Source organism: Mauremys mutica, unplaced genomic scaffold (assembly GCF_020497125.1).
Source record: "Mauremys mutica isolate MM-2020 ecotype Southern unplaced genomic scaffold, ASM2049712v1 Super-Scaffold_100036, whole genome shotgun sequence".
Taxonomy (NCBI): Eukaryota; Metazoa; Chordata; order Testudines; family Geoemydidae; genus Mauremys; species Mauremys mutica.
Genome location: NW_025423256.1, coordinates 1051713 through 1070369, shown reverse-complemented (window position 1 = coordinate 1070369; position 18657 = coordinate 1051713). Strand labels below are relative to the sequence as shown.

Sequence of the window (18657 nt, the reverse complement as noted above, 5' to 3'; positions counted from 1 at the left end):
CCCCCCGCCCGGCCGCCGCTTCTCCCCGGCCCCGGCCGCCGCTTCTCTCCCCCCCCGGCCCCGGCCCCGGCCGCTCCTTCTCCCCCCCCCGCCCCCGGCCCCGGCCCCTGCTTCTCCCCCCCCGGCCCCGGTCCCGGCCCCGGCTTCTCCCCGGCCCCGGCCTCTCCCCCCCGCCTGGCCCCGGCCCCGGCCGCCGCTTCTCCCCCGCCCGGCCCCGGCCCCGGCCCCGGTCCCGGCCTCGGCTTCTCCCCGGCCTCGGCCTCTTACCGAGCGCGTCGCCGGTAGGGCCTGAGCTCCGTCCCGCTCAGAGCCGCGTGGTGAGGGGGCGGGGCTGTGAGCTCCACGCCGAGCGGAGGCAGCTGCCCCGCCCCCTCCCCACGGCGCTCGGGGCGGGGCTCAGGGGCTCGGCCGGAGTCTCGGCGCTTGATGCGCCGAGGCTCCCGGAGAGGGGCGGAGGCGGGAGCCTCCGCTCTTCTCTTGGGGGCCCCTGCGGAGCCCGGAGCAAATTGCCCTCTTTGTCCCCCCCTCTGGGCGGCACTGGGCTCGGGTAGACTGGGTCCACTGGGTCCACTGGGTCGGTTCGCGGCCCGGTTTGTAAGAGGCCGCGGGCCGGTACCGGGCCGCGGACCGGGGGTTGGGGACCCCTGCTCTAGGGCTATCAATTTTTTTTCTTTCATACTTTTCCTGATTCCCACATAATAACTTTTTTAATCTGTTTGAACTGTTTGCAGCACTGTTATCCCTCAGCTTGGCCAGATGAGTGGCCCATTTATGCCTTTTGTAGTTTGCCTTCTTTTGAGGTGGGCCCATTTGTCCTTTCTATCAACTCAATTATCCCACAAGTAACTGGAGTGTGCCCTTCTTATGAGGAACCAGAGAGCATCACATTTATACCTTTCCTCCTATTGCAAAGTGATTGTTAGAGTCGCCAGTGATACAGATTGAATCCTTGCCAGTTGTTCTCACGTTGCTCTGGGTTGTGCTAAAGAGCAGTTACATTGGGAATTTTTCATGTTATAGTTAAATAAAGAGGAGCAGGGGAAAAAAGTGTCATTTCAGCCTCTGTGACACTGGAAGGAGATGGGGTGGTTCAGAGATTCCCTCCTTCCCCATCACTCCAGAACTGTTACATTTTGGCTTCTCTGTGCAGAGTTTATTTTCATCACATTCTATCCCTCCACTTCTCAAAATGGCATATGAGGAAGAGTTCTCAGCTGTCCGTGCTTGGAGATGATGCTTTGATTTCTTTCCTCCTATATCAGAGTCGCTATGACTGGAGATGAAAGTGTCAAAGACCTGGAAGGGGAATTTAAATGAATCCCAAACATAGTGTGATTATTTGGCATTTAAATTCCAGGTTTCATCTATTGGTAAAGCCACTTCTGGCAAGAGGACTATTTTGTCCCCCATTATGGGATGCTGGGATGCTTACAATTTTGTAAATAATATAACTGACTATTGAGAGAGTGCTGAGTGAAGCTGCTTTGAATGGATCAGAGGAGAATGTGATGGGAGAATCTCTTGTCCTGATTCTAACTAATCAGATGTAACCTGCTCTGGAATTTCTCTTGATACTTTCATTGCCATGTATTCTGTCTCTCTGTGATGTGGGTTTCTCTCTTTCCTGAAGGCTGTTTGCTCACCCAATTGGATATTAGTTCAGTTCGATAGGACGTAGCTCAGATTTCTTGGAGAATTGAAGACAAATGACCATTTCCTAAAATCCTCATTTGTCACTTCAGATTTGCTTTTTCCCACCCCTCCATGATGACAGTTCAAGTGCAGTTCTGTCAACAGTGGAGAACTCTCCAATTTACTGCACATGCTAACAAAGAAACAGCAGTGATTTAAAATCTCTATTCGGAAATGGTGAACAACAGCAGAAGCCCAATTAACTGAAGGAAGTGTATATGATCACAGTGGAGTTCAATTATTTAAGTCAGTATTTTCTCAGATGATTTGGGGAGAGAATTCCACATTAAGTGATTTTTAACTTGGCAAAGTGCCCATGTATTTGGTTCCCGAAGCATTTTTGTAACCCATGCCCCACAGAAGATCTTTCCTATTCGGAATGCTCCCCTTCATGATGCAGGTGTTGAGGAAAGAGAAGTGGTATTTTTGTTCAATTTATCCTTAATAGATGCAAAAAATGTGTATAAAATGAAATCAACGTTGGAAATCTAATAGCAGCAGAAAAATAGCTATTTTTAAATAGAAATTCTAGCTCTGGTAATGAAGATTCTGATCCAGGCCTGTATCCAGTCCCTTGCCTGGACCCGTGTCACCAAATTAAAGAAAAGCTGGGCATGTTTCCGGAAGCCATTGCTTACGACACAGCTGAGATTTTGAGTGGTTTTGTAAAGGATTCTACTTCTGAGAAGTGTAAATTTACCCTAAAAAGGGCAAGGAAACAAAGGGCATCAGGAATGTATGTTTTTTCGGATGAGGCAAGAAAAGGGAGCAGCATTGTCCCCCTTGGGTAGCCCCTGTTCAATTCCAGGTCAGAAAGCAAAACTCTTCTGCAAGAATATCCAAAAAATATTGTGTTTCACTTCACTTCATAAGTACAGTTGTGTGGCAATTAAATGATGACCCTAAAATTTCATAAAAGCAAAGAACGCTGAACAAAAAAGTGTGGGAAATACGGATGTATCTGAGAAAATGGCTTGGAATGAAGGAAGACAAAAATTGATGGGTCGAGAGAAAAGGCCCTGTTTCCCCCTAGTTTGGAACTTCTCTCACAACTATTGGAATAGAAAAGCTAAACAAATGGTGTCCTATTGTTGCAAAGGAGATTGAAGTGAGGCCATTTTCTCCAGATAAAAGAAAATGGTCATGTCAGGAGTGGGATTTGAAACCACGTCTCTATGCAGAAACCAGAACACCCAAGGGATAGGAAAAAAGAGTCTTAAAACTGGCACTTTGGACCAGTCCACAATCCTAACACTACAAATAATGTGACTTATCAACCCTAGTTTTCATTAATATTTAGGGAGGCCAAGATGGCACATCTCTTTCAACTCCTAGAGACCTTCTCCAGCACAGCTGATTTTTAGGCACACTCACCTGGACCTAAAGTTACACGTTTCCTGGAGTTCCCTGAGTTCTGCGGTGTTGGAATCTCCCTGCTCACGTTTTAAGCGAACAAAAGATGGGTGCTGGCATTCTGAGACCCTCAAAATCCTGCCCTGGGGGCGAGACAGTTAAGCAACCAGCATCCACAATCTCTACCATGATAGCATCCTGTCTGGCAACAACTCACTTATCAATAGCTGGGGTCTGAAATCCTCATTTCTTTGTTGTTCTGTCACTGTAGTCTCCACTTTCCTATTGCTTGTCTGTATAATCTGTGTCTGGTTCTGTGATTGTTTCTGTCTGCTGGATAATTAATTTGTTGGGTGTAAAGCAATTCAGGTGGTGGGATATAGCTGGTTAGATAATCACGTTACAATATGTTAGGATTGGTTAGTTACATTTCAGTAAAATGATTGGTTAAGGTATAGCTAAGCAGAACTCCAGTTTTACTATATAGTCTGCAGTCAATCAGGAAGTAAGCGGGGGAATGAGAATGGGGGTAGTGGAATTGGAGTTATGTTTTGCTAAGGGGGGAATAGAAAGAGGGACACAGACAAGCCTCTGTGGTGTCAGAGCTGGGAAGGGCGATACTGAGGAAGGAAATTGGAATCATTGCTTGCTGGAAGTTTACCCCAATAAACATTGAATTGTTTGCACCTCTTGAACTGCGGCTATTGCTGTTCTCAGGTCATGTGAGAAGGACCAGGGAATGGGAGGGTGATGGGATAAACCCTCTAAGAAGTACGTCTTTCAGGGTGTGAAAAACTCTGGAATCAGTAATAATTAAGCTGACCTAAGCCGTGGTTAGATAGTGCTAAATGAAAGGAAAGATTGTTCTGTCAATGTAGCTATTACAGGGATGGAAAACCTCTCCACTCACTGTAGCAACTGTCTACTCCACAGTGCTGTAGCAGTGTCACAGCAGCATTTTAAGCGTAGACAGCCTCAGAGTGAGACCAGGTCTGGCTCTGTGGATGCTTAGGCACTACAACAAGAGCAGTGACAATACACTAATGCTTCCATAGTTGGCAGGATTCAAACTTGCCTGGGGAGACCCCAATGGATTTCTAGTCCATCGCCGTAACCACTCCACCACAACTACTTGGTGTATAGGTGCTTCACTACACAATGATTCTGTTCTCACTGAATTGTCACTTCACATTGCTCAGACCAGCTCCCCCAGCACACTCCTGGCTGTGCATTAGTGTAAGTGTGTCCATGGCTGAACAACAAGGGTTCCTGCCCATTTCCCTTCCGGCTGGAGCATGATTAGAGTGTGTTTGTGGTTAACGACATTGCTATAGATTGTTGTTCATTCCCCACACTGACAATTCAGACCGTCCCGTTCCTATTCGAATCTCCACCAGATCATGCCAATAGCCGGAGTCAGAATTTCTCTGGGGCACTGAAATGTTTCAGGGGGTTGGTGCATGAGCTCAGCCTTGCATCCATCCCTGATGTTTCATGGACTAACAACAGCAGCATAAAGAAAAAGCTGTTCCAATATCTCACTGTCAGAGGTGAAGGTGGCCTCGTCCCGTCTGCATGACCATTGCCATTGCAGGAGAGAAGGTGTCAATTGAATCGAATGCCCTTGCTCAGACAAGAGACACAGGGAGGTTTTGCTGTTCATGGATCTGTGCAAAAAAAATTGTGTCTCTGTGTGAAATCGAGGAGGGAAATGAAACGTCCCCATGGTGGCCCAATGCCCTAAGGAATGTGGGCGATGGACTCCGGCTGGGAAATTATTTCACAGGATCAATGTATTGCCCTGATTAAAAGCTATGGCTAAAAGGCAGCCCCTGTTGTTAGTACCTGAACCTGTGTAGGGACACCCGAGTGGGTATCAAGTCCATTGCCTTAACCAGGGATAGTCGATTATTTTATCAAGATTCAAATTTCTTGGTCAAGGTATGGTCAATGTATAGATGCCAGAGAAAATAATACACTGATGCTAAGAAGAAGAATATAGAAATATTTTGCAGTCGCTATGGGCATAACTATGAGAATTGTTTTGTGTTTCACTCTTTATATATGGCACCACCTTCCTTCCCTTTAGACTTCTAGTTTACCAAGGGTAAAACTAAACATCTCTTCAGATACCAGGGAGTGTTTGTGTTCATTCCTGCTAGCTACACAGGGATTTGATGTAGCTGCTTTCAATCCTCCGGCTCTGCCGGGATAAGTAACATTTCAGGCTGTCACTGAACTGAAGGAGGGAGATCATTTTTTGACAGGTTACGCCTCCTCTTAAAGGTGTTTGTCTGGCAGCCTTGGTTCCCAGGTCTCTCCGGAGGGAAGAAAGTTTCTGTGCAAAATACCAAACCTTTTAACAGAGCGGAGGGAAAGGCAACGGCCACATGATGAGGCCAATATGTACCACAACATGATTCTTTTATGTGGGATGACTCTGAACACTGACTGATCTGCACTCTCTTGTGTTTGAAGAGATGTTGAGTTTTGCACTTGGGAACCTATAAGGCTGAAGCAACGTTATGGATAGTGACACTGCGATTGAAGGGTGATTTAAGGTTGTAAAAATTGTTAAAAACACTGAGCTTAAACTTGAACTGCCTGTTATTAAAGGCTGGTTTCCCCACGTCGGTTCCATAAGCTCTGCTAGAAAGGCCCTGGGTTCTCTCCTGCCTCGGTGGGAACTCGAGGGAATCGTCCCCTGCTGCCCTTGGCTCCAGGCTGGTTTTTCTGGGGAGGGGGCGTGGAATTGATTTGTTTGCTGTTGAGAAGGGAGCCAGGCCAGTTCTCAGGGAACGAGAACTCCCAGCATCTGCCCAGCCCAGCCCAGGCTGCTGCCCTGTCCTAGCCTCTGTTCCCCTGGGGGCCCTGCATGTTTGACTCTAGAGCAGGCCGGGAGCAGCAGCTGAGGCAGAGGACACCTGGGCTGGGCAGATAGGAGGGAGTTTAGTAAGTGGAAATGGTAAAACCACAGTGAAGTATTACCTTGGACTCGACGGCATTTCTCCATTGGTCTGTCTGCTTTGGGGCAGGGACAATGACACGTCCTGCTGCATTCATCATTTCAAAGGGTGGTTTAGGATTTTCATTCTCAGACACGGTGCACAAAGCAGGACTCAACCCAGGGTGCAAACGAAATGAGCCACTCACAGGTTCTGGCAGCCACAATGAGCGTTTGGTGCGAGAGCTCAGACCTGCCCCTGTCCCAGGGGGGGGAGGGGTGTCTACAAGAGGCTTGGACCACTGATCTACCAGTGCCTAACTCCCAAACTTTCAGTAACTCTATTATCAGTGCCCGTGAGTGTAATTTAAACCATGAGAAAAACCACACTAGGCTAGACCAAAGGCCCATCTAGCTCTGAATCTTGTCCTCTGACAGTAGCCAATACCAGGTGCCCCCAAAGCCACCACTGGGAGTAGAACCCAGGATCACCTGTTAACAAGGCAGGTGCTTTAGCCAGCTAAGCCATGGTGCCTGCCTGGGTGTAAGATATAGTGTCTGCCCACACCTGACTCCCTGCCATCTCCACCAGGCCCTGACAAGCTTTCCTTGTGTTTGGATTCTGCAAAGCAGAGGAGCAGGTGACGTTTTCCTTGCAAGCTGTGTGTGTGAGTGAATCTTTGGCCAGGTCTGCACTACAACGTTGTTTCAGCAGAAATAAATTGCTCAGGTGTGTGAAGAACACAACGCTCCCTCGGTCGGCAGCTTGGTGTGGCTGGTGTACACACTGCAATGCCACGTCTGGCGACAAAACTGCCCTGTTTTCGTGACAAAATAAAACCACTTCGATGAGAGGCCTAGAGCTTTTTGCAGCAAACTTACAGTGACAGAGTGCCAGTGTAAATGCTGCTGGTCATTAAATCACCATAACTGACCTCCGCCAGTATCCCACAATGCCTGCCGTGAACTCACCTGCCCTGCATTCCTGCTAAAGAGGCTGGGCCCTTCCCCTTTCATAGCTCCAGGAAGTTCTGACAGCTGAGCCTGCTGCTCTGCTCCGGCAGCCAGGAGCAAATCAGTGCCGTGGAATGCTGCTCTCCGGCCCTGCGAACACAGAGCAGGGTGGTGGGAACTTCCATACATGGGGGAGCCACCAGCATCTGAACTGTGACACCCCATGACACCCCTTCCCTCGAGGAGGCTCTTACCTTCTAAACACGTTTTTACTGTTTTCTAGTAAAATCACTAAAAGGGAAGGAGAAAACTCGAAAGAGGTTCCTCCTGGCGCTCATGTCCGTGAACCCAAATACTCTCTTAGTCCTCAAAGAGAGACCTGGAGAAGGAGACTTGCTGCAGCAAAGCCACAGGGGTCTCTGAGTTTTCCCTGGCCCCTCGCCCCGGTCCTGCCTGGCTGATGTCAGCATCTCTCTGTGAGGTCACCACCTCCCCCCCACACCTTGGACCAATAGTCTGAGGTCTTGCAAAAGGCCTTTGTGATGTCACTGCCACACCCCTTCCTTGCTGGGCTAATGTCCTGCCCCTGGCCAGGCACTGTGGAGGTTTGAGCTACTCCCTGTGGATCACCCCATTCAAGGAATGTTCGTTCTAGGCAGCAAGCCGGCTAGACAGGAAAACATCAGACACTGCTCCCAATGCTACACTCAGTTTTTCAGAAATTAGTCGACTTTATGGCCAGAAGAGACCATTAGAGCATCTAATCTGACCCCCGGCATATCACAGGCCTCCTGTAGGACACAAGAGCTACTTTGGGGGCAAACACATTCCAGAAAGGCATCTAGTCTTCATGAAATGACATCAGGAGATGGAGAATCCACCACTTTCCTTGGTAGCTTGTTCCTGTGGTGAATCATCCTCGCTGTTGAATTTTTGTGCCTTAGTTGTAATATGAATTTGTCTCTTTTCACCTTCCAGCCATTGGGTCTTGTTATTCCTTTCTCTGCTATTTTAAAGAGTCCTTTAATATCCAATCTTTTCTCTCCATTAAGGCACTTCAACACTTCAATGAAGTCACCTTTCAATCTTCTTTTGATCAGCTAAACAGGTTGAGCTCTTTCAGTAGCTCACTAGAAGGCATTTTTCTCCAGCCCTCAGGACATTTGGTGGCTCTTTGCTGCCCCAGCTCCAATTTCACAACATCTTTTTCAAATGAGGACACCAAAACTGGAGGCTATTCCAGTATCAGTCTCACTGATGCCGTGTCACCTCCTGTGACGTTATTGACATAATCTGTAACTGTATAGATCACCGTTGCGACCGCTGTTCTATATTTGCAGCCAATATTGTAGAAAGGTGTCGTGCAAGGGGTCTATGGAGAGGTTCTGATTGGTTGATTATAATGATGCTATCTCTAGATGTGTATCATTTTTTTTGTTGACGTTATGAATATTGGCTCTATGCTGCCTGTATTTCAAACTTGTGCTCTGCTTCCGTTGTCAGTTCTGTCTAGCCTGCTTGATGGCCCATTAAGGACCATCAGCTCTACAATCGCCCCATTGAGAGAAGGCAGATACGCCTTGTGACTCAGCAAGGTAGCAGGGACCTGCCTATGGAGAGAACTCTAAGGTTTTTCTATGCCACGTGCTGGATAGAATGTCCTTGGGACAAAGGAAGCAAAGACAACATGGCAAGAGACTATAAAAGGCTGATGCCTCGTCTCCATCTTGTCTTCAATCCTGCTTCATACCTCTGGAGGGACTTTGCTACAAACTGAAGCTCTGTACAAAGGACTGAATGACCCATCCCAGCTTTGAATAGACTCCAGAGACTTGATTTGAAGCTGCAGTTTATTCCATCACTGTTACAAGCCTGAACCAAGAACTTTGCCATTACTGTATGTGAAGGGTTCAAATCCATGTGCATTTTATATAACAACCTGGTCTATGGATTGTGCCAGTTCTTTTCCAGACCCAAAGTCCGGAGTATGGTCAAGGACCAGAGGCCTAGCAAATAGTGACCAGCTAAGAGAAAGCTGGGGTAAACAGAAAGCCTTGCTTGCTAAGATAGGCCTGGTCAGCAAATTGCCAGGTGTTGGAGCTAAGAACTAAATGATTGTGTCTTATTCAGAATTGCAGACTGAACAAAGAATCCCTATTGTGTTTGTTTCTTCTCTAGGGAGACATTCTTCCCACAGATCCAACCTTGAGTTTATGAAAAGTTGGCACGTCAGTATAAGATATGGCATCCTTCCACCTGCCTTCCAAGGGACCAATGCCTGCCTTAAGACACACAGAAAACAATCTTTATTGCCATATACTTTCACTCTTTGTTTGCTTTAACCCCTAGGAATGTACCTGTTGGACAATCAAAGGAGTTGCTCCATTCCTATGGATCCCAAATCAGAATTCAACATATATATTTTATACTAATAACATTTTATCAAAGTATGAATGAAATGTTAACTTGCTAACTTGAGACCATGTGTGGAGACATTATCTAATCTGTTAATCATTGGCTAATGTGCTTATCCTGTCTTGCAAAACCTGTCCCGGGATGTGGAACTGCCTAGCCTGTCACTTTCCCCCGCCCGTGGAAAATCTATATATTCTATTGTAATTAATTAATTAACAGTGTCTCTGAGCCTAATAAGCCCACTCCGCCAGCGCTGTGTGTAATAAAGTCCTATTCTTGACCTCTACACAGTGGAGATTTATGTCCTTCACAGACACCTGCTGAATAAAGAGGAGATTCAGCATCCAGCTTGGCTGAATGTGTCTCCTCTCCCCACAGCTTGGTGATCTTTTGAGGAAATGGAGACGACTGCCTTTGCCTAGCTGTACATCGCTTGCAAAAGAAACAGGTCTTTTTGGTGACAAGTTGTTGAAACGAGCCATTAGACAAATGTGGAGACAGGAAAAATGTCCCCCAATTGAACTGGCATCTGTGGATGCTGAAGCCGCAACACAGAGTGCTAAACACTATATGAGAACGGCTGGTGTCAGAAGAGTCTCTGCCAAAGCCTTTTCCCACCAGCAGGGGCCTCTCTGTGCACAGAACTCCTGGTAGCGTGATGGCTGCAGGCAGTGGAGAACTCCATTTTGGCATCTCTTTTGTGGTGAACATCTGCAGTGGCTATTAAAAGGTCTCTAGGTAGTGATCTTTGGGAAGAGCTGGCTGAAGAACCTTCCTACTAACCAGGAGAGCCTGGCTTGGCCGGCCAGTTCTTCCTTGCCGAACCTAGTGTGTCTGTTGGCTCCTTTTTTTGTATCTCTTTTCAGAAAAAAACCTGTCAGCAGAATCCTTCTAAGTGCTTGTTCAAGACAGAGAGAGCCTTCCTTGTGGCTAAGTCTTGGTGCCATGGGGCATGCCTCACTGCAGCACCTCCTGCTGACCATCCTAGCAATTAGCTCTGGTTCACCGGTGCGCCTTCATCTAGTAGCGTCTGGCCACCATCTGTTCTATCATTAGGACCCATGTCGCTCTCAGGACTTCAGTGTCCTCTTATGGACACAGCCCTCTCGCTGTGCCCCACTCAGTTCTCTCCCCCCTTCTGGGGGGGGGGATGTCCTCTACCCAGACACTTGCCTCAGTGGCCAGCTGCAGTCCAGGGTGTAGCCACCTGTGTCAGTGGCTACTGAGGCAAAAGGTGTGAACCTCCAACCCTGCCATCTGTTTCCCTGGACCATTTCCCAACAGACCTAGAACCTTCCTCCACCTTTGTATCAGGGCCTTAGTCTGGCAGTAGTCAGCCAGGAGGTCACTCATGCACCCCTTACCCCAGCACTACTCTGATCATGGTGCCCTCCCTGCTCCTTCCTTCCTGGCAGCCAAGCCTCTCTCCTCAAACTCCAAGGAGTGACTAACTCTTGCTGTGCTGAGCAGCTCTTTATATATGGGCTGCTCCAGCAAGCCTTCTCCTGATTGGAGCTGAAGGAAAGGTTACCATGACACAGAACTGAGCCGAGGTTGCTGCGACTGAAACACAGATCACTAACCATTATATGATCACAGTGACTGGTGGGAGAGGCACATGTTAGAAGCCCTCTGTCTACTCAGCTGTGGCTTTCTGTGCACAGAGAGCCAGACACCTCAAGGTCTGCAAGTCTTGAGGGAAATGGGGAACGTCTGTACTTTAGAATTTGCAGGTGTTGACTTGAACCATCAAATGAAACAGTTGCAAATACTTTCTTCAGGTAGGCACCATGGCTTAGCTGGCTAAAGCACCTGTCTAGTAAACAGCAGATCCTGGGTTCAACTCCCAGTGGTTCCTTGGTGTATGGCTTTTGTCTCCTCTGCTCACATTTTCCTGTATCTTCCTAGGAAACAGAAGAGGCCTCCCTTGGTATCCAAGTCATTGCTTGCTAAGGAAAAGGCTTCTTTGGAGAGAAGCATTGGAAACAATCAAATCACAAACCTGGAGTTGATGAAAACGCTGCTATGACTGGCATTGGCATGGCGGTTGCTTCAACTGCAATTGCTACAACACGAGAGCCTGCGCCACACATCCTTGTGATTCCCTGGAGATGTTCACACACAGATGTCATGTCACCTTCCTTTTGATTGTCATTGATGAAAAATGGAGCGGTTGGGAGAAAAGTCCCAGAGAGTCGCACCGTGGCTAAGCTGGGTGACTCACCTGCCAGGTAAAGTGGAGTTAGGGATGCAGCTCCCAGTAGTGCCTTAACAAACGTGTCTGCTGTTCCCACCTTTTGGTGAATCTTTTGCGGAAACAGAGAAGACTGCCTCTGCCTTGCAATGCAAATGCTTGCAAAAGAAACCAGTTGTTTTTTCTGACAAGTGTCAGAAGGAGGCACATAAGAAATGTGGAGACAAGGAAAAGGTCATCATAACTCAACATGCATCCATGGCTCTTGAGGCCAGAACGCAGAGCACTAAGCACTGTATGACCACAGCAAAATCTAAACTTTACACCTTATTACACTAGGCAGTAGTTAGGTCAAGCAATTTTCTCATCCTACTGGATGTTACCCTCCTTAATACATAGAATTCCCCCTAAAACCTGGATTACTGTCCTCAGATGACCTTCATTTTCTCAGGATTCCTGCTGCTTCCAGCATAGGTGGGGGAGGAGAAAGGCAAAAACATGATGCCACAGTCTCCTATTTTATATCCTTAGTTCAAGTGTCTAGAAGACACTTGCCCAGACGTGTCCGGGTGGGCTCTGCTGAGTCACTATGTTGGGGAATCCTCCTGGTGTGGTCTTGTGCAACTGAGTCATAGACTTGAGCAGTCCCCACAATGTTGTGTTTGGGCATCTGTCACTGAATTGGAAATCCCTTAATTACAATTCCTCTGCTGATTCATGGCTGTTGAACACCCTCCTCGGCAGGGGTCACTAGCAAAATTATAGCCTATTTCAGTAACAACCATACAGCAAAATGCATAACTTCACACACCCTCATGCTATACATATTTGGACAGAATAACCGATTTCAGCAGATCATGACTTTTCATATGATAACTTACATGGAATGGTTGGTAGGACATATCACAGCCATATAGGAATGATGACTATGTGAGCTACAGGGAGCTATTTTGAAGTACATCATGTCACAAAAGCCTCTAGAGACTGGCCTTTGGGAAGAGCTGGCTGAAGAGCCTTCTGAGTAACTGAGAGATCCAGGCTTGGCTCTGCCAGTTTGTGCTTGCGAACTCAACTTCTCCGTTGGGCTCCCTTTTTTGTGTCTCTTTCACAGAAACAGAGCAGACGTTCTTGGCCAATCCTTGAAAGTGCTTGTTCAAGACACAGGGATCCTCTGTGCTGGGGCAGGGGTAGGGCTGCAGGAGGTGGTCGGGGGTGGAGGTGCTTACCTCGGGCAGCACAGCTCCCAAAGTGACTGGCACACACTCCCCTCCGGCAGTGGCTCCTAGGCAGTGGGATACGGGGGCGGGTCAGCTGTGGCGTTTGCACTCAGGGCTGCAGGGATATGCCGGCCACTTCCAGGAGCAGTGTGGCAGGGAGGGAGGGGGCAGAGTGGGCAGGGAGCCGCCTTAGCGCTGCTGGCACATCTCCGTGTGTCCCTTGGGGAGGCATCAGGTCTCTGTGGGCTGCCTGGGGCAGGGGCAGTGGCCGAGGGGGCTCGGGCCACCCCTTTGCCTCCTCTCTCCAGGCTCCCAGCCCATCCTGCCGGCCGACAGGGATTTTAGGGTGCAGCAGCGCAGGGAGCAGGAAGGGCGAACCACAGCGGCTGCCTCCCCCACATGCAGGAAAATGGCTTGACCTGCTGGCCCCACGGACTAAGGCACCAGGCTTCCAGCTTGCCCCATTCGACCCAATGGGTTGATCTTGTGGCCAGAATTATTAGCAGTAGGGATTTCCCCCAACAGTGCCCCACAGGGGTCCAGGGTCAGCTCCAGCACAGGCCACACAGGAAGGCTTAATGCTCGAGCTGCAGCACATGCTGGGCAGGCTCTAGGCCGGGATCCCCATGGCAGGAGAGAAGAAGACGACTCGGCCCCTGGAGGGGCAGGCTGGGGCTTCCTGGATCCCATTTGCTCACAGCCAGCGCCCTGCCCCCACTCCCGTGTCATCAATGGCGCCCCCAGGTCAGCCAGAATGGAGCAGCGGTTTTCACTGCACCAAGTCCACTTACGGCTTACAGGCAACTCCCAAACCCACCACAGCCCACCATGTCGGCCAGAAAGGAGCCCACTCAGCCTCGCCATTGCTGCTTTTCCGTCCCCCCAGAACCCCGCTTCTCCTGGGCTGCAAGGAGCCATCCCTGGGAAGCCAAGAGGCAGGCACAGGATTCTGCCTCCCAGCAGCCAACCGCACCTCCCCCGGCTTTGCAGAACGAATGGTGACGCTCTACTAACCCCACTTAGCCGCAATGATGTGCTTACTTTCTGCCCTGCCTTTCTCAGCTCGACTTTCCTCTTTTGCCCCATTCCTGCCTCACTTCCTCCTTTGGCAAGTCACACAGAGGAGGCCAGCAGGAAGAGCCGGCCTCCACCGGCCAACCTCCAACAGCAGAGGAGGCCAAGCCACAAGCCTCCAAAAGGTGACACGCCGCACTCCTCTAGGTTCTCCAGCCTGACGCCAAGGTGCTTTCTCCACTGCTGTCAGCACCCTCTGTCATGCAGGGGTTGGAGTTATCCCAGGGACAGGCCAATAGGAGAAGGAGGAGGCCTTCCTGAACAGCAAGGGGATCTGGGAAAAGGAAGCCAGCATGTTTCTGCCTGGTTTTGAACCAGGGACCTTTTGCGTGTTAGGCAAACATGATAACCACTACACTACAGAAACTCCATCTGCTTGGCTATTGCTCACCCTGGCACAGACCGATGGACAAACCTGGAGAAAGTGGTGGCAGCCCTTCGATGGGTCAGCTGGCAGAGCAGAGCACTGGAGCTGGGACTCAGGAAGTCGTCCTTACGTCGCCCTTGTGACTCCAGCTTGAGGGAGAGCTTCTTTTTCTTCCCCTTGCTGACAAAGAGCAAGAGAAGAATGAAAGGTCAGGTGGGCCAACTCGGTGCAGAAGCCCATGCTGCCTTTTCCTGCTGCATAGCCTGAAATGAGGGACTCGTGGCAGTTAAAGGAACTGCTGCATTTTCAGAAAACATCCCACCCGTGCACACAGGGGGACAGAAGAGCCTGTTAGTCTAGCACGCTCCCAACTGAACTACTTCAGCAGCTGCTCGGTTTCTTTTTGGCCTATTACTTTTCTGTCTGGGATGTTGTTGTCAGCTGTGGCACAAAAAAAGGATGTCATTGCGAGCGGCCCATGAAGACAAGATTCACTTTTGCCTTCCTTGCTCGGCTTTACTCGCTTCCTCGCCCTATTCCTGCCTTAGTTCCTGGGTTACCTGAAGGCGACGGGGGGCTAGCAGTACCAGGAGGAAGTTGGGCTGCTAGACCCTGGTGGCAAAAGTCCTGCCACCACTTGCCACCCCACTCTCTTCTCCCAGCGTCACATATTGGCCACCAGGGACTTGGGGCCCAGCAGCGCAACGGAAGGCAGTGGACAAAGCCACCCTCCCCTTGAAGCTCCGGCTCGTTTAACCACATCTTCAGTCGCTGATGGCCAATGAGAGACCGACACCGCTTGCTATTTTAGCACTTGGAAATGCCATTGGTCAGTCATTGGATCTCTGTAATGCTGTTACTGAACAAATGAACATAGAATCTCAGTGTGACATTCTATACCTTTCGGGGAGCGGCTGTAACCCCCATAATCATCGTGATCTTACATATAGAGCATGACGTGTAAGGTATCAGGGAAAGGATATGATCGGCTGAAAGTCACTTCTCTACCCATAGATGTAGACCACTCATGCATATGAAGTTATGAGAATTGTGCAGTGTGGTTGTCACTGTGCTGCAAGGTGGGGGAGTCAGCCAAATATTAGCTCCCCAGTGGCAACAGCAAGGAAAATAACCAACACCCGGACAGGGTGTCAAACAACCCATCGACAGCCATTGTCCAGCAAGGGAGCTACAATGCAATGACTCACCTGCATGAGGACACCCCAGGGGAATTGCTCAGACTTGCTTGGAGAGACGCAGTGATGCTCACCTGACTCTGAAGGGCGGGGGGCAAAGCCATGAGGGAAGAAAGGACATGATAAAAAGAGAGACATTTGCCAGGCTTTATCTCTCTCTGTCACCTGCGTCTACAGACACCCCCACACCAAGCAACTGAAGCGCTGATGAAAGGGGAGAGCCTGGCTGAAAAGCCACCAGCCAGCCTGTGGTGAGAAGCATCTGAGTTTGTAAGGGTACTGAAAGGGTTAAGATCAGCTTAGAATTAAAAGCAATGAGGAGTCCGGTGGCACCTTAAGGACTAACAGATTTATTTGGGCATAAGCGTTCGTGGGTAAAAAGCCCACTTCTTCAGATGCATGGAGTGAAAATTGCAGATAGAGGCATAAATATAGATTGGAACATGAAGTGACGGGAGTTACCATACAAGGGGAGAACCAGTGTTGAAGGCTAATTCAGTCAGGGTGGATGTGGTCCTCTCCCCATAATTGATGGGGAGGTGTCAATACCAAGAGAGGGAAAATTGCTTTTGTCGTGAGCCAGCTACTCCCAGTCCTTATTCAAGCTCAAATTAATGGTGTTAAGTTTGCAAATCAATTGTAACTCTGCAATTTCTCTTTGAAGTCTGTTTTTGAAGGTTTTTTGAATGGCTACTTTGAATTATTAGGTGTGAATGTGTAAATATGCTATTGATTATACAAGTCCCGTATGATTTCATGATTTGGATTCCTGGTTTTTCACCCAGGCGGCCTGGGTTCAATTCCCAGTGTGGGAACAATGCAGAGCTTTTGCTCAGAGGGGAGGCAGGAAATGAAAGGAATGGGAAGGGATCCTGCCAGCAGGGGAGTTGGACAGTGTTGGAAGGGGACCCCAGAAGTGGGGGTGGGGCAGTGGTCCTGGGGGGAGATGAGGGAAGGATCCCAGCTCTGTGGGAAGTTGACATTCTGGAGAGCACAGGCCTGGCATGGGGGGTGGGAGGAGTGAGTGTGTCCCTCTAAACTCACCACCAGCAGACTTGGAAGAATTACGTATTTGTTGGTAAATGTCAATTTCTGTGTAAAAACACAACCCAATGGCAAAATCTTTCCATCGATAATCATCAAAACTAACAGATGGGCAAAGTAAGAAACATGTTGCTTGAGAACTTATCCTATTCTAATCCTCTAGGGTTCCCTTTTGCCTTAGGCACCACCACGTGGGCATTTCATATCCCTCCTCATTTTCACACAGACACACAATTTCCTTTGCACAGATCCATGAACAGCAAAAGCTCCCTGTGTCTATTGTCTGAGCCAGGGCATTTGATTCCACTGAAACCTTCTCTCCTGCAATGGCAATGGTCAGACAGAGGGAATGCGTCCACCTTCCCCCTGGCAGTGAGATATTCACTCTCCTCTTCATGCTACTGCTGTTATTCCATGAGTCATCAAGGATGGAATAAAAAGCTGAGTTTACTCCAGGGTGAGGAAAGAAAGGAACCACCAATGCTCTCAAAAATCTCAGTGCCCAGAGAAAACCTGCCTCTGTTATTGGACTCACAGAGGTGCTGGCAATACAACGGGAAAAGGGACTGTCTGAATTTCCAGGGCAGGGAATGAACAATCTACAGCAACATCATTAACCACAAACACACCCTCATCATGCTCCAGCCAGTAGGGAAATGGGCAGGAATTCTTGCTGTTCAGCCATGGCCACACGTACAGAGCTGCACAGCAGTGAGTGTGCTGGGGAAGCTGGTCTGAGCAAACAATTTGTAATGACCCTTCAGTGAGAACAGAACCAGAGTGTAGAAAGGCCCCTGTGTTAAGTGGTTGTGGCTGAGGCCTTAGGGAGCTGAACTAGAAAACCATGGGTGTCTTTCTGTGAAGGTTTGATCCTTGCCAGCTAGGCAAGGCTGGTGTGTGGTGTCTCCATGGCTGTACTTCCAGGGTCTGATCACCCACGGTGCCACAGGGAGCCAAGCCTAGACATATTCAGAGGCTAAGGCCAGGTCAATGTTTCAAACAGTGAGTCTATGCTGCTGCAGCTCAGTAATGGAGATGCTCTGTGCCAGGGTTTCTCAAACGTCCTTTCACTGCAACCTCCTTCTGCCAAAATAACTTAATACGTAGCCCTGGAAAGAGGGACCAAGCCCCTCCACTCGGGGGGGGGGGGAGTGCCAAAGACTGAGCCCCAGTGGGGGGAGGGCAAAACCAAAGCCTGAGGGATTCAGCCCTGGGTGGGGGGCTCAGACTTTTGGCTTCAGCCCCAGGACCCAACAAGTCTAATGCCAGCCCTGGTGACCCCATTAAAACAGGGTCACGACCCACTTTGCGGTCCTGACCCACAGCTTGAGAACCACTGCTCCATGCTGAGGGGGGAGAGTTTTCCTGTTGGTGTAGTCAATCCACTTCCCCAGGAGGTGGCAGCTCTGTCATGGGGAGAAGCTATATCAGTGGGGGTGCAAGCTGTGGTGTTTACCACATTTAAGAAGTTTAATCAAACCCCATTTTTAAAACCACCTGTGGTCTGGGAATGGCAAAGGAGCTCGATGAAGCAGGGTCTGTCCTTCAAAGTCCTGGAGATCATGATTCCATACTCCTGTTGTAATGGGGGTATAGCTCAGTGGTAGAGTGTTTGATTGCAGATTAAGTGGTCTTTTGTTCAAACCCAGGTGCCCTCTTAAAGAAAAGAAAAACATTTCCATTCTCCATTATGTTCAGGAGCTCCACCATATGAGGATGCTTGAAATGAATGTGAACACTCAACATTTTGCTGTCCAAATGCATAAAAACCTAGCAAACCTGTCCATCTGCTGAAATCAGTTCCAATCCTCTAAGTGTTTAGTTTATGTTTTCATCAATTAAACAAAGGTATCATTCCCTGAAGCAGAGCACAAGTTTGAAATACAGGCAGCATAGAGCTAATATTCATAATGTCAACTACAAAAAAACGATACACATCTAGAGATAGCATCATTATAATCAGCCAATCAGAACCTCTCCATAGACCCCTTACATGACCACTTCTCTGTAATATTGGCTGCAAATATAGAACAGTGGTCACAACGGTGAGCTATACAGTTACAGATTATGTCAATAACGTCACAGAAGATGACACGGCATCAGTGAGACTGATACTGGAATACTGCCTCCAGTTTTGGTGTCCTCGTTTGAAAAAGATGTTGTGAAATTGGAGCTGGGGCAGCAAAGAGCCACCTAATGTTCTGAGG

The 18657-nt window shown here is 48.9% G+C and overlaps 1 non-coding gene across 1 annotated transcript; it reads right to left on the bottom strand.

Annotated features, from left to right (window-relative positions):
• Window positions 1–14137: 14137 nt before the first annotated feature.
• Window positions 14138–14210, bottom strand: TRNAV-AAC. Its single transcript has one exon. It is a non-coding gene; the product is annotated as a tRNA-Val (tRNA).
• Between the last annotated feature and the right edge of the window lie 4447 nt (window positions 14211–18657).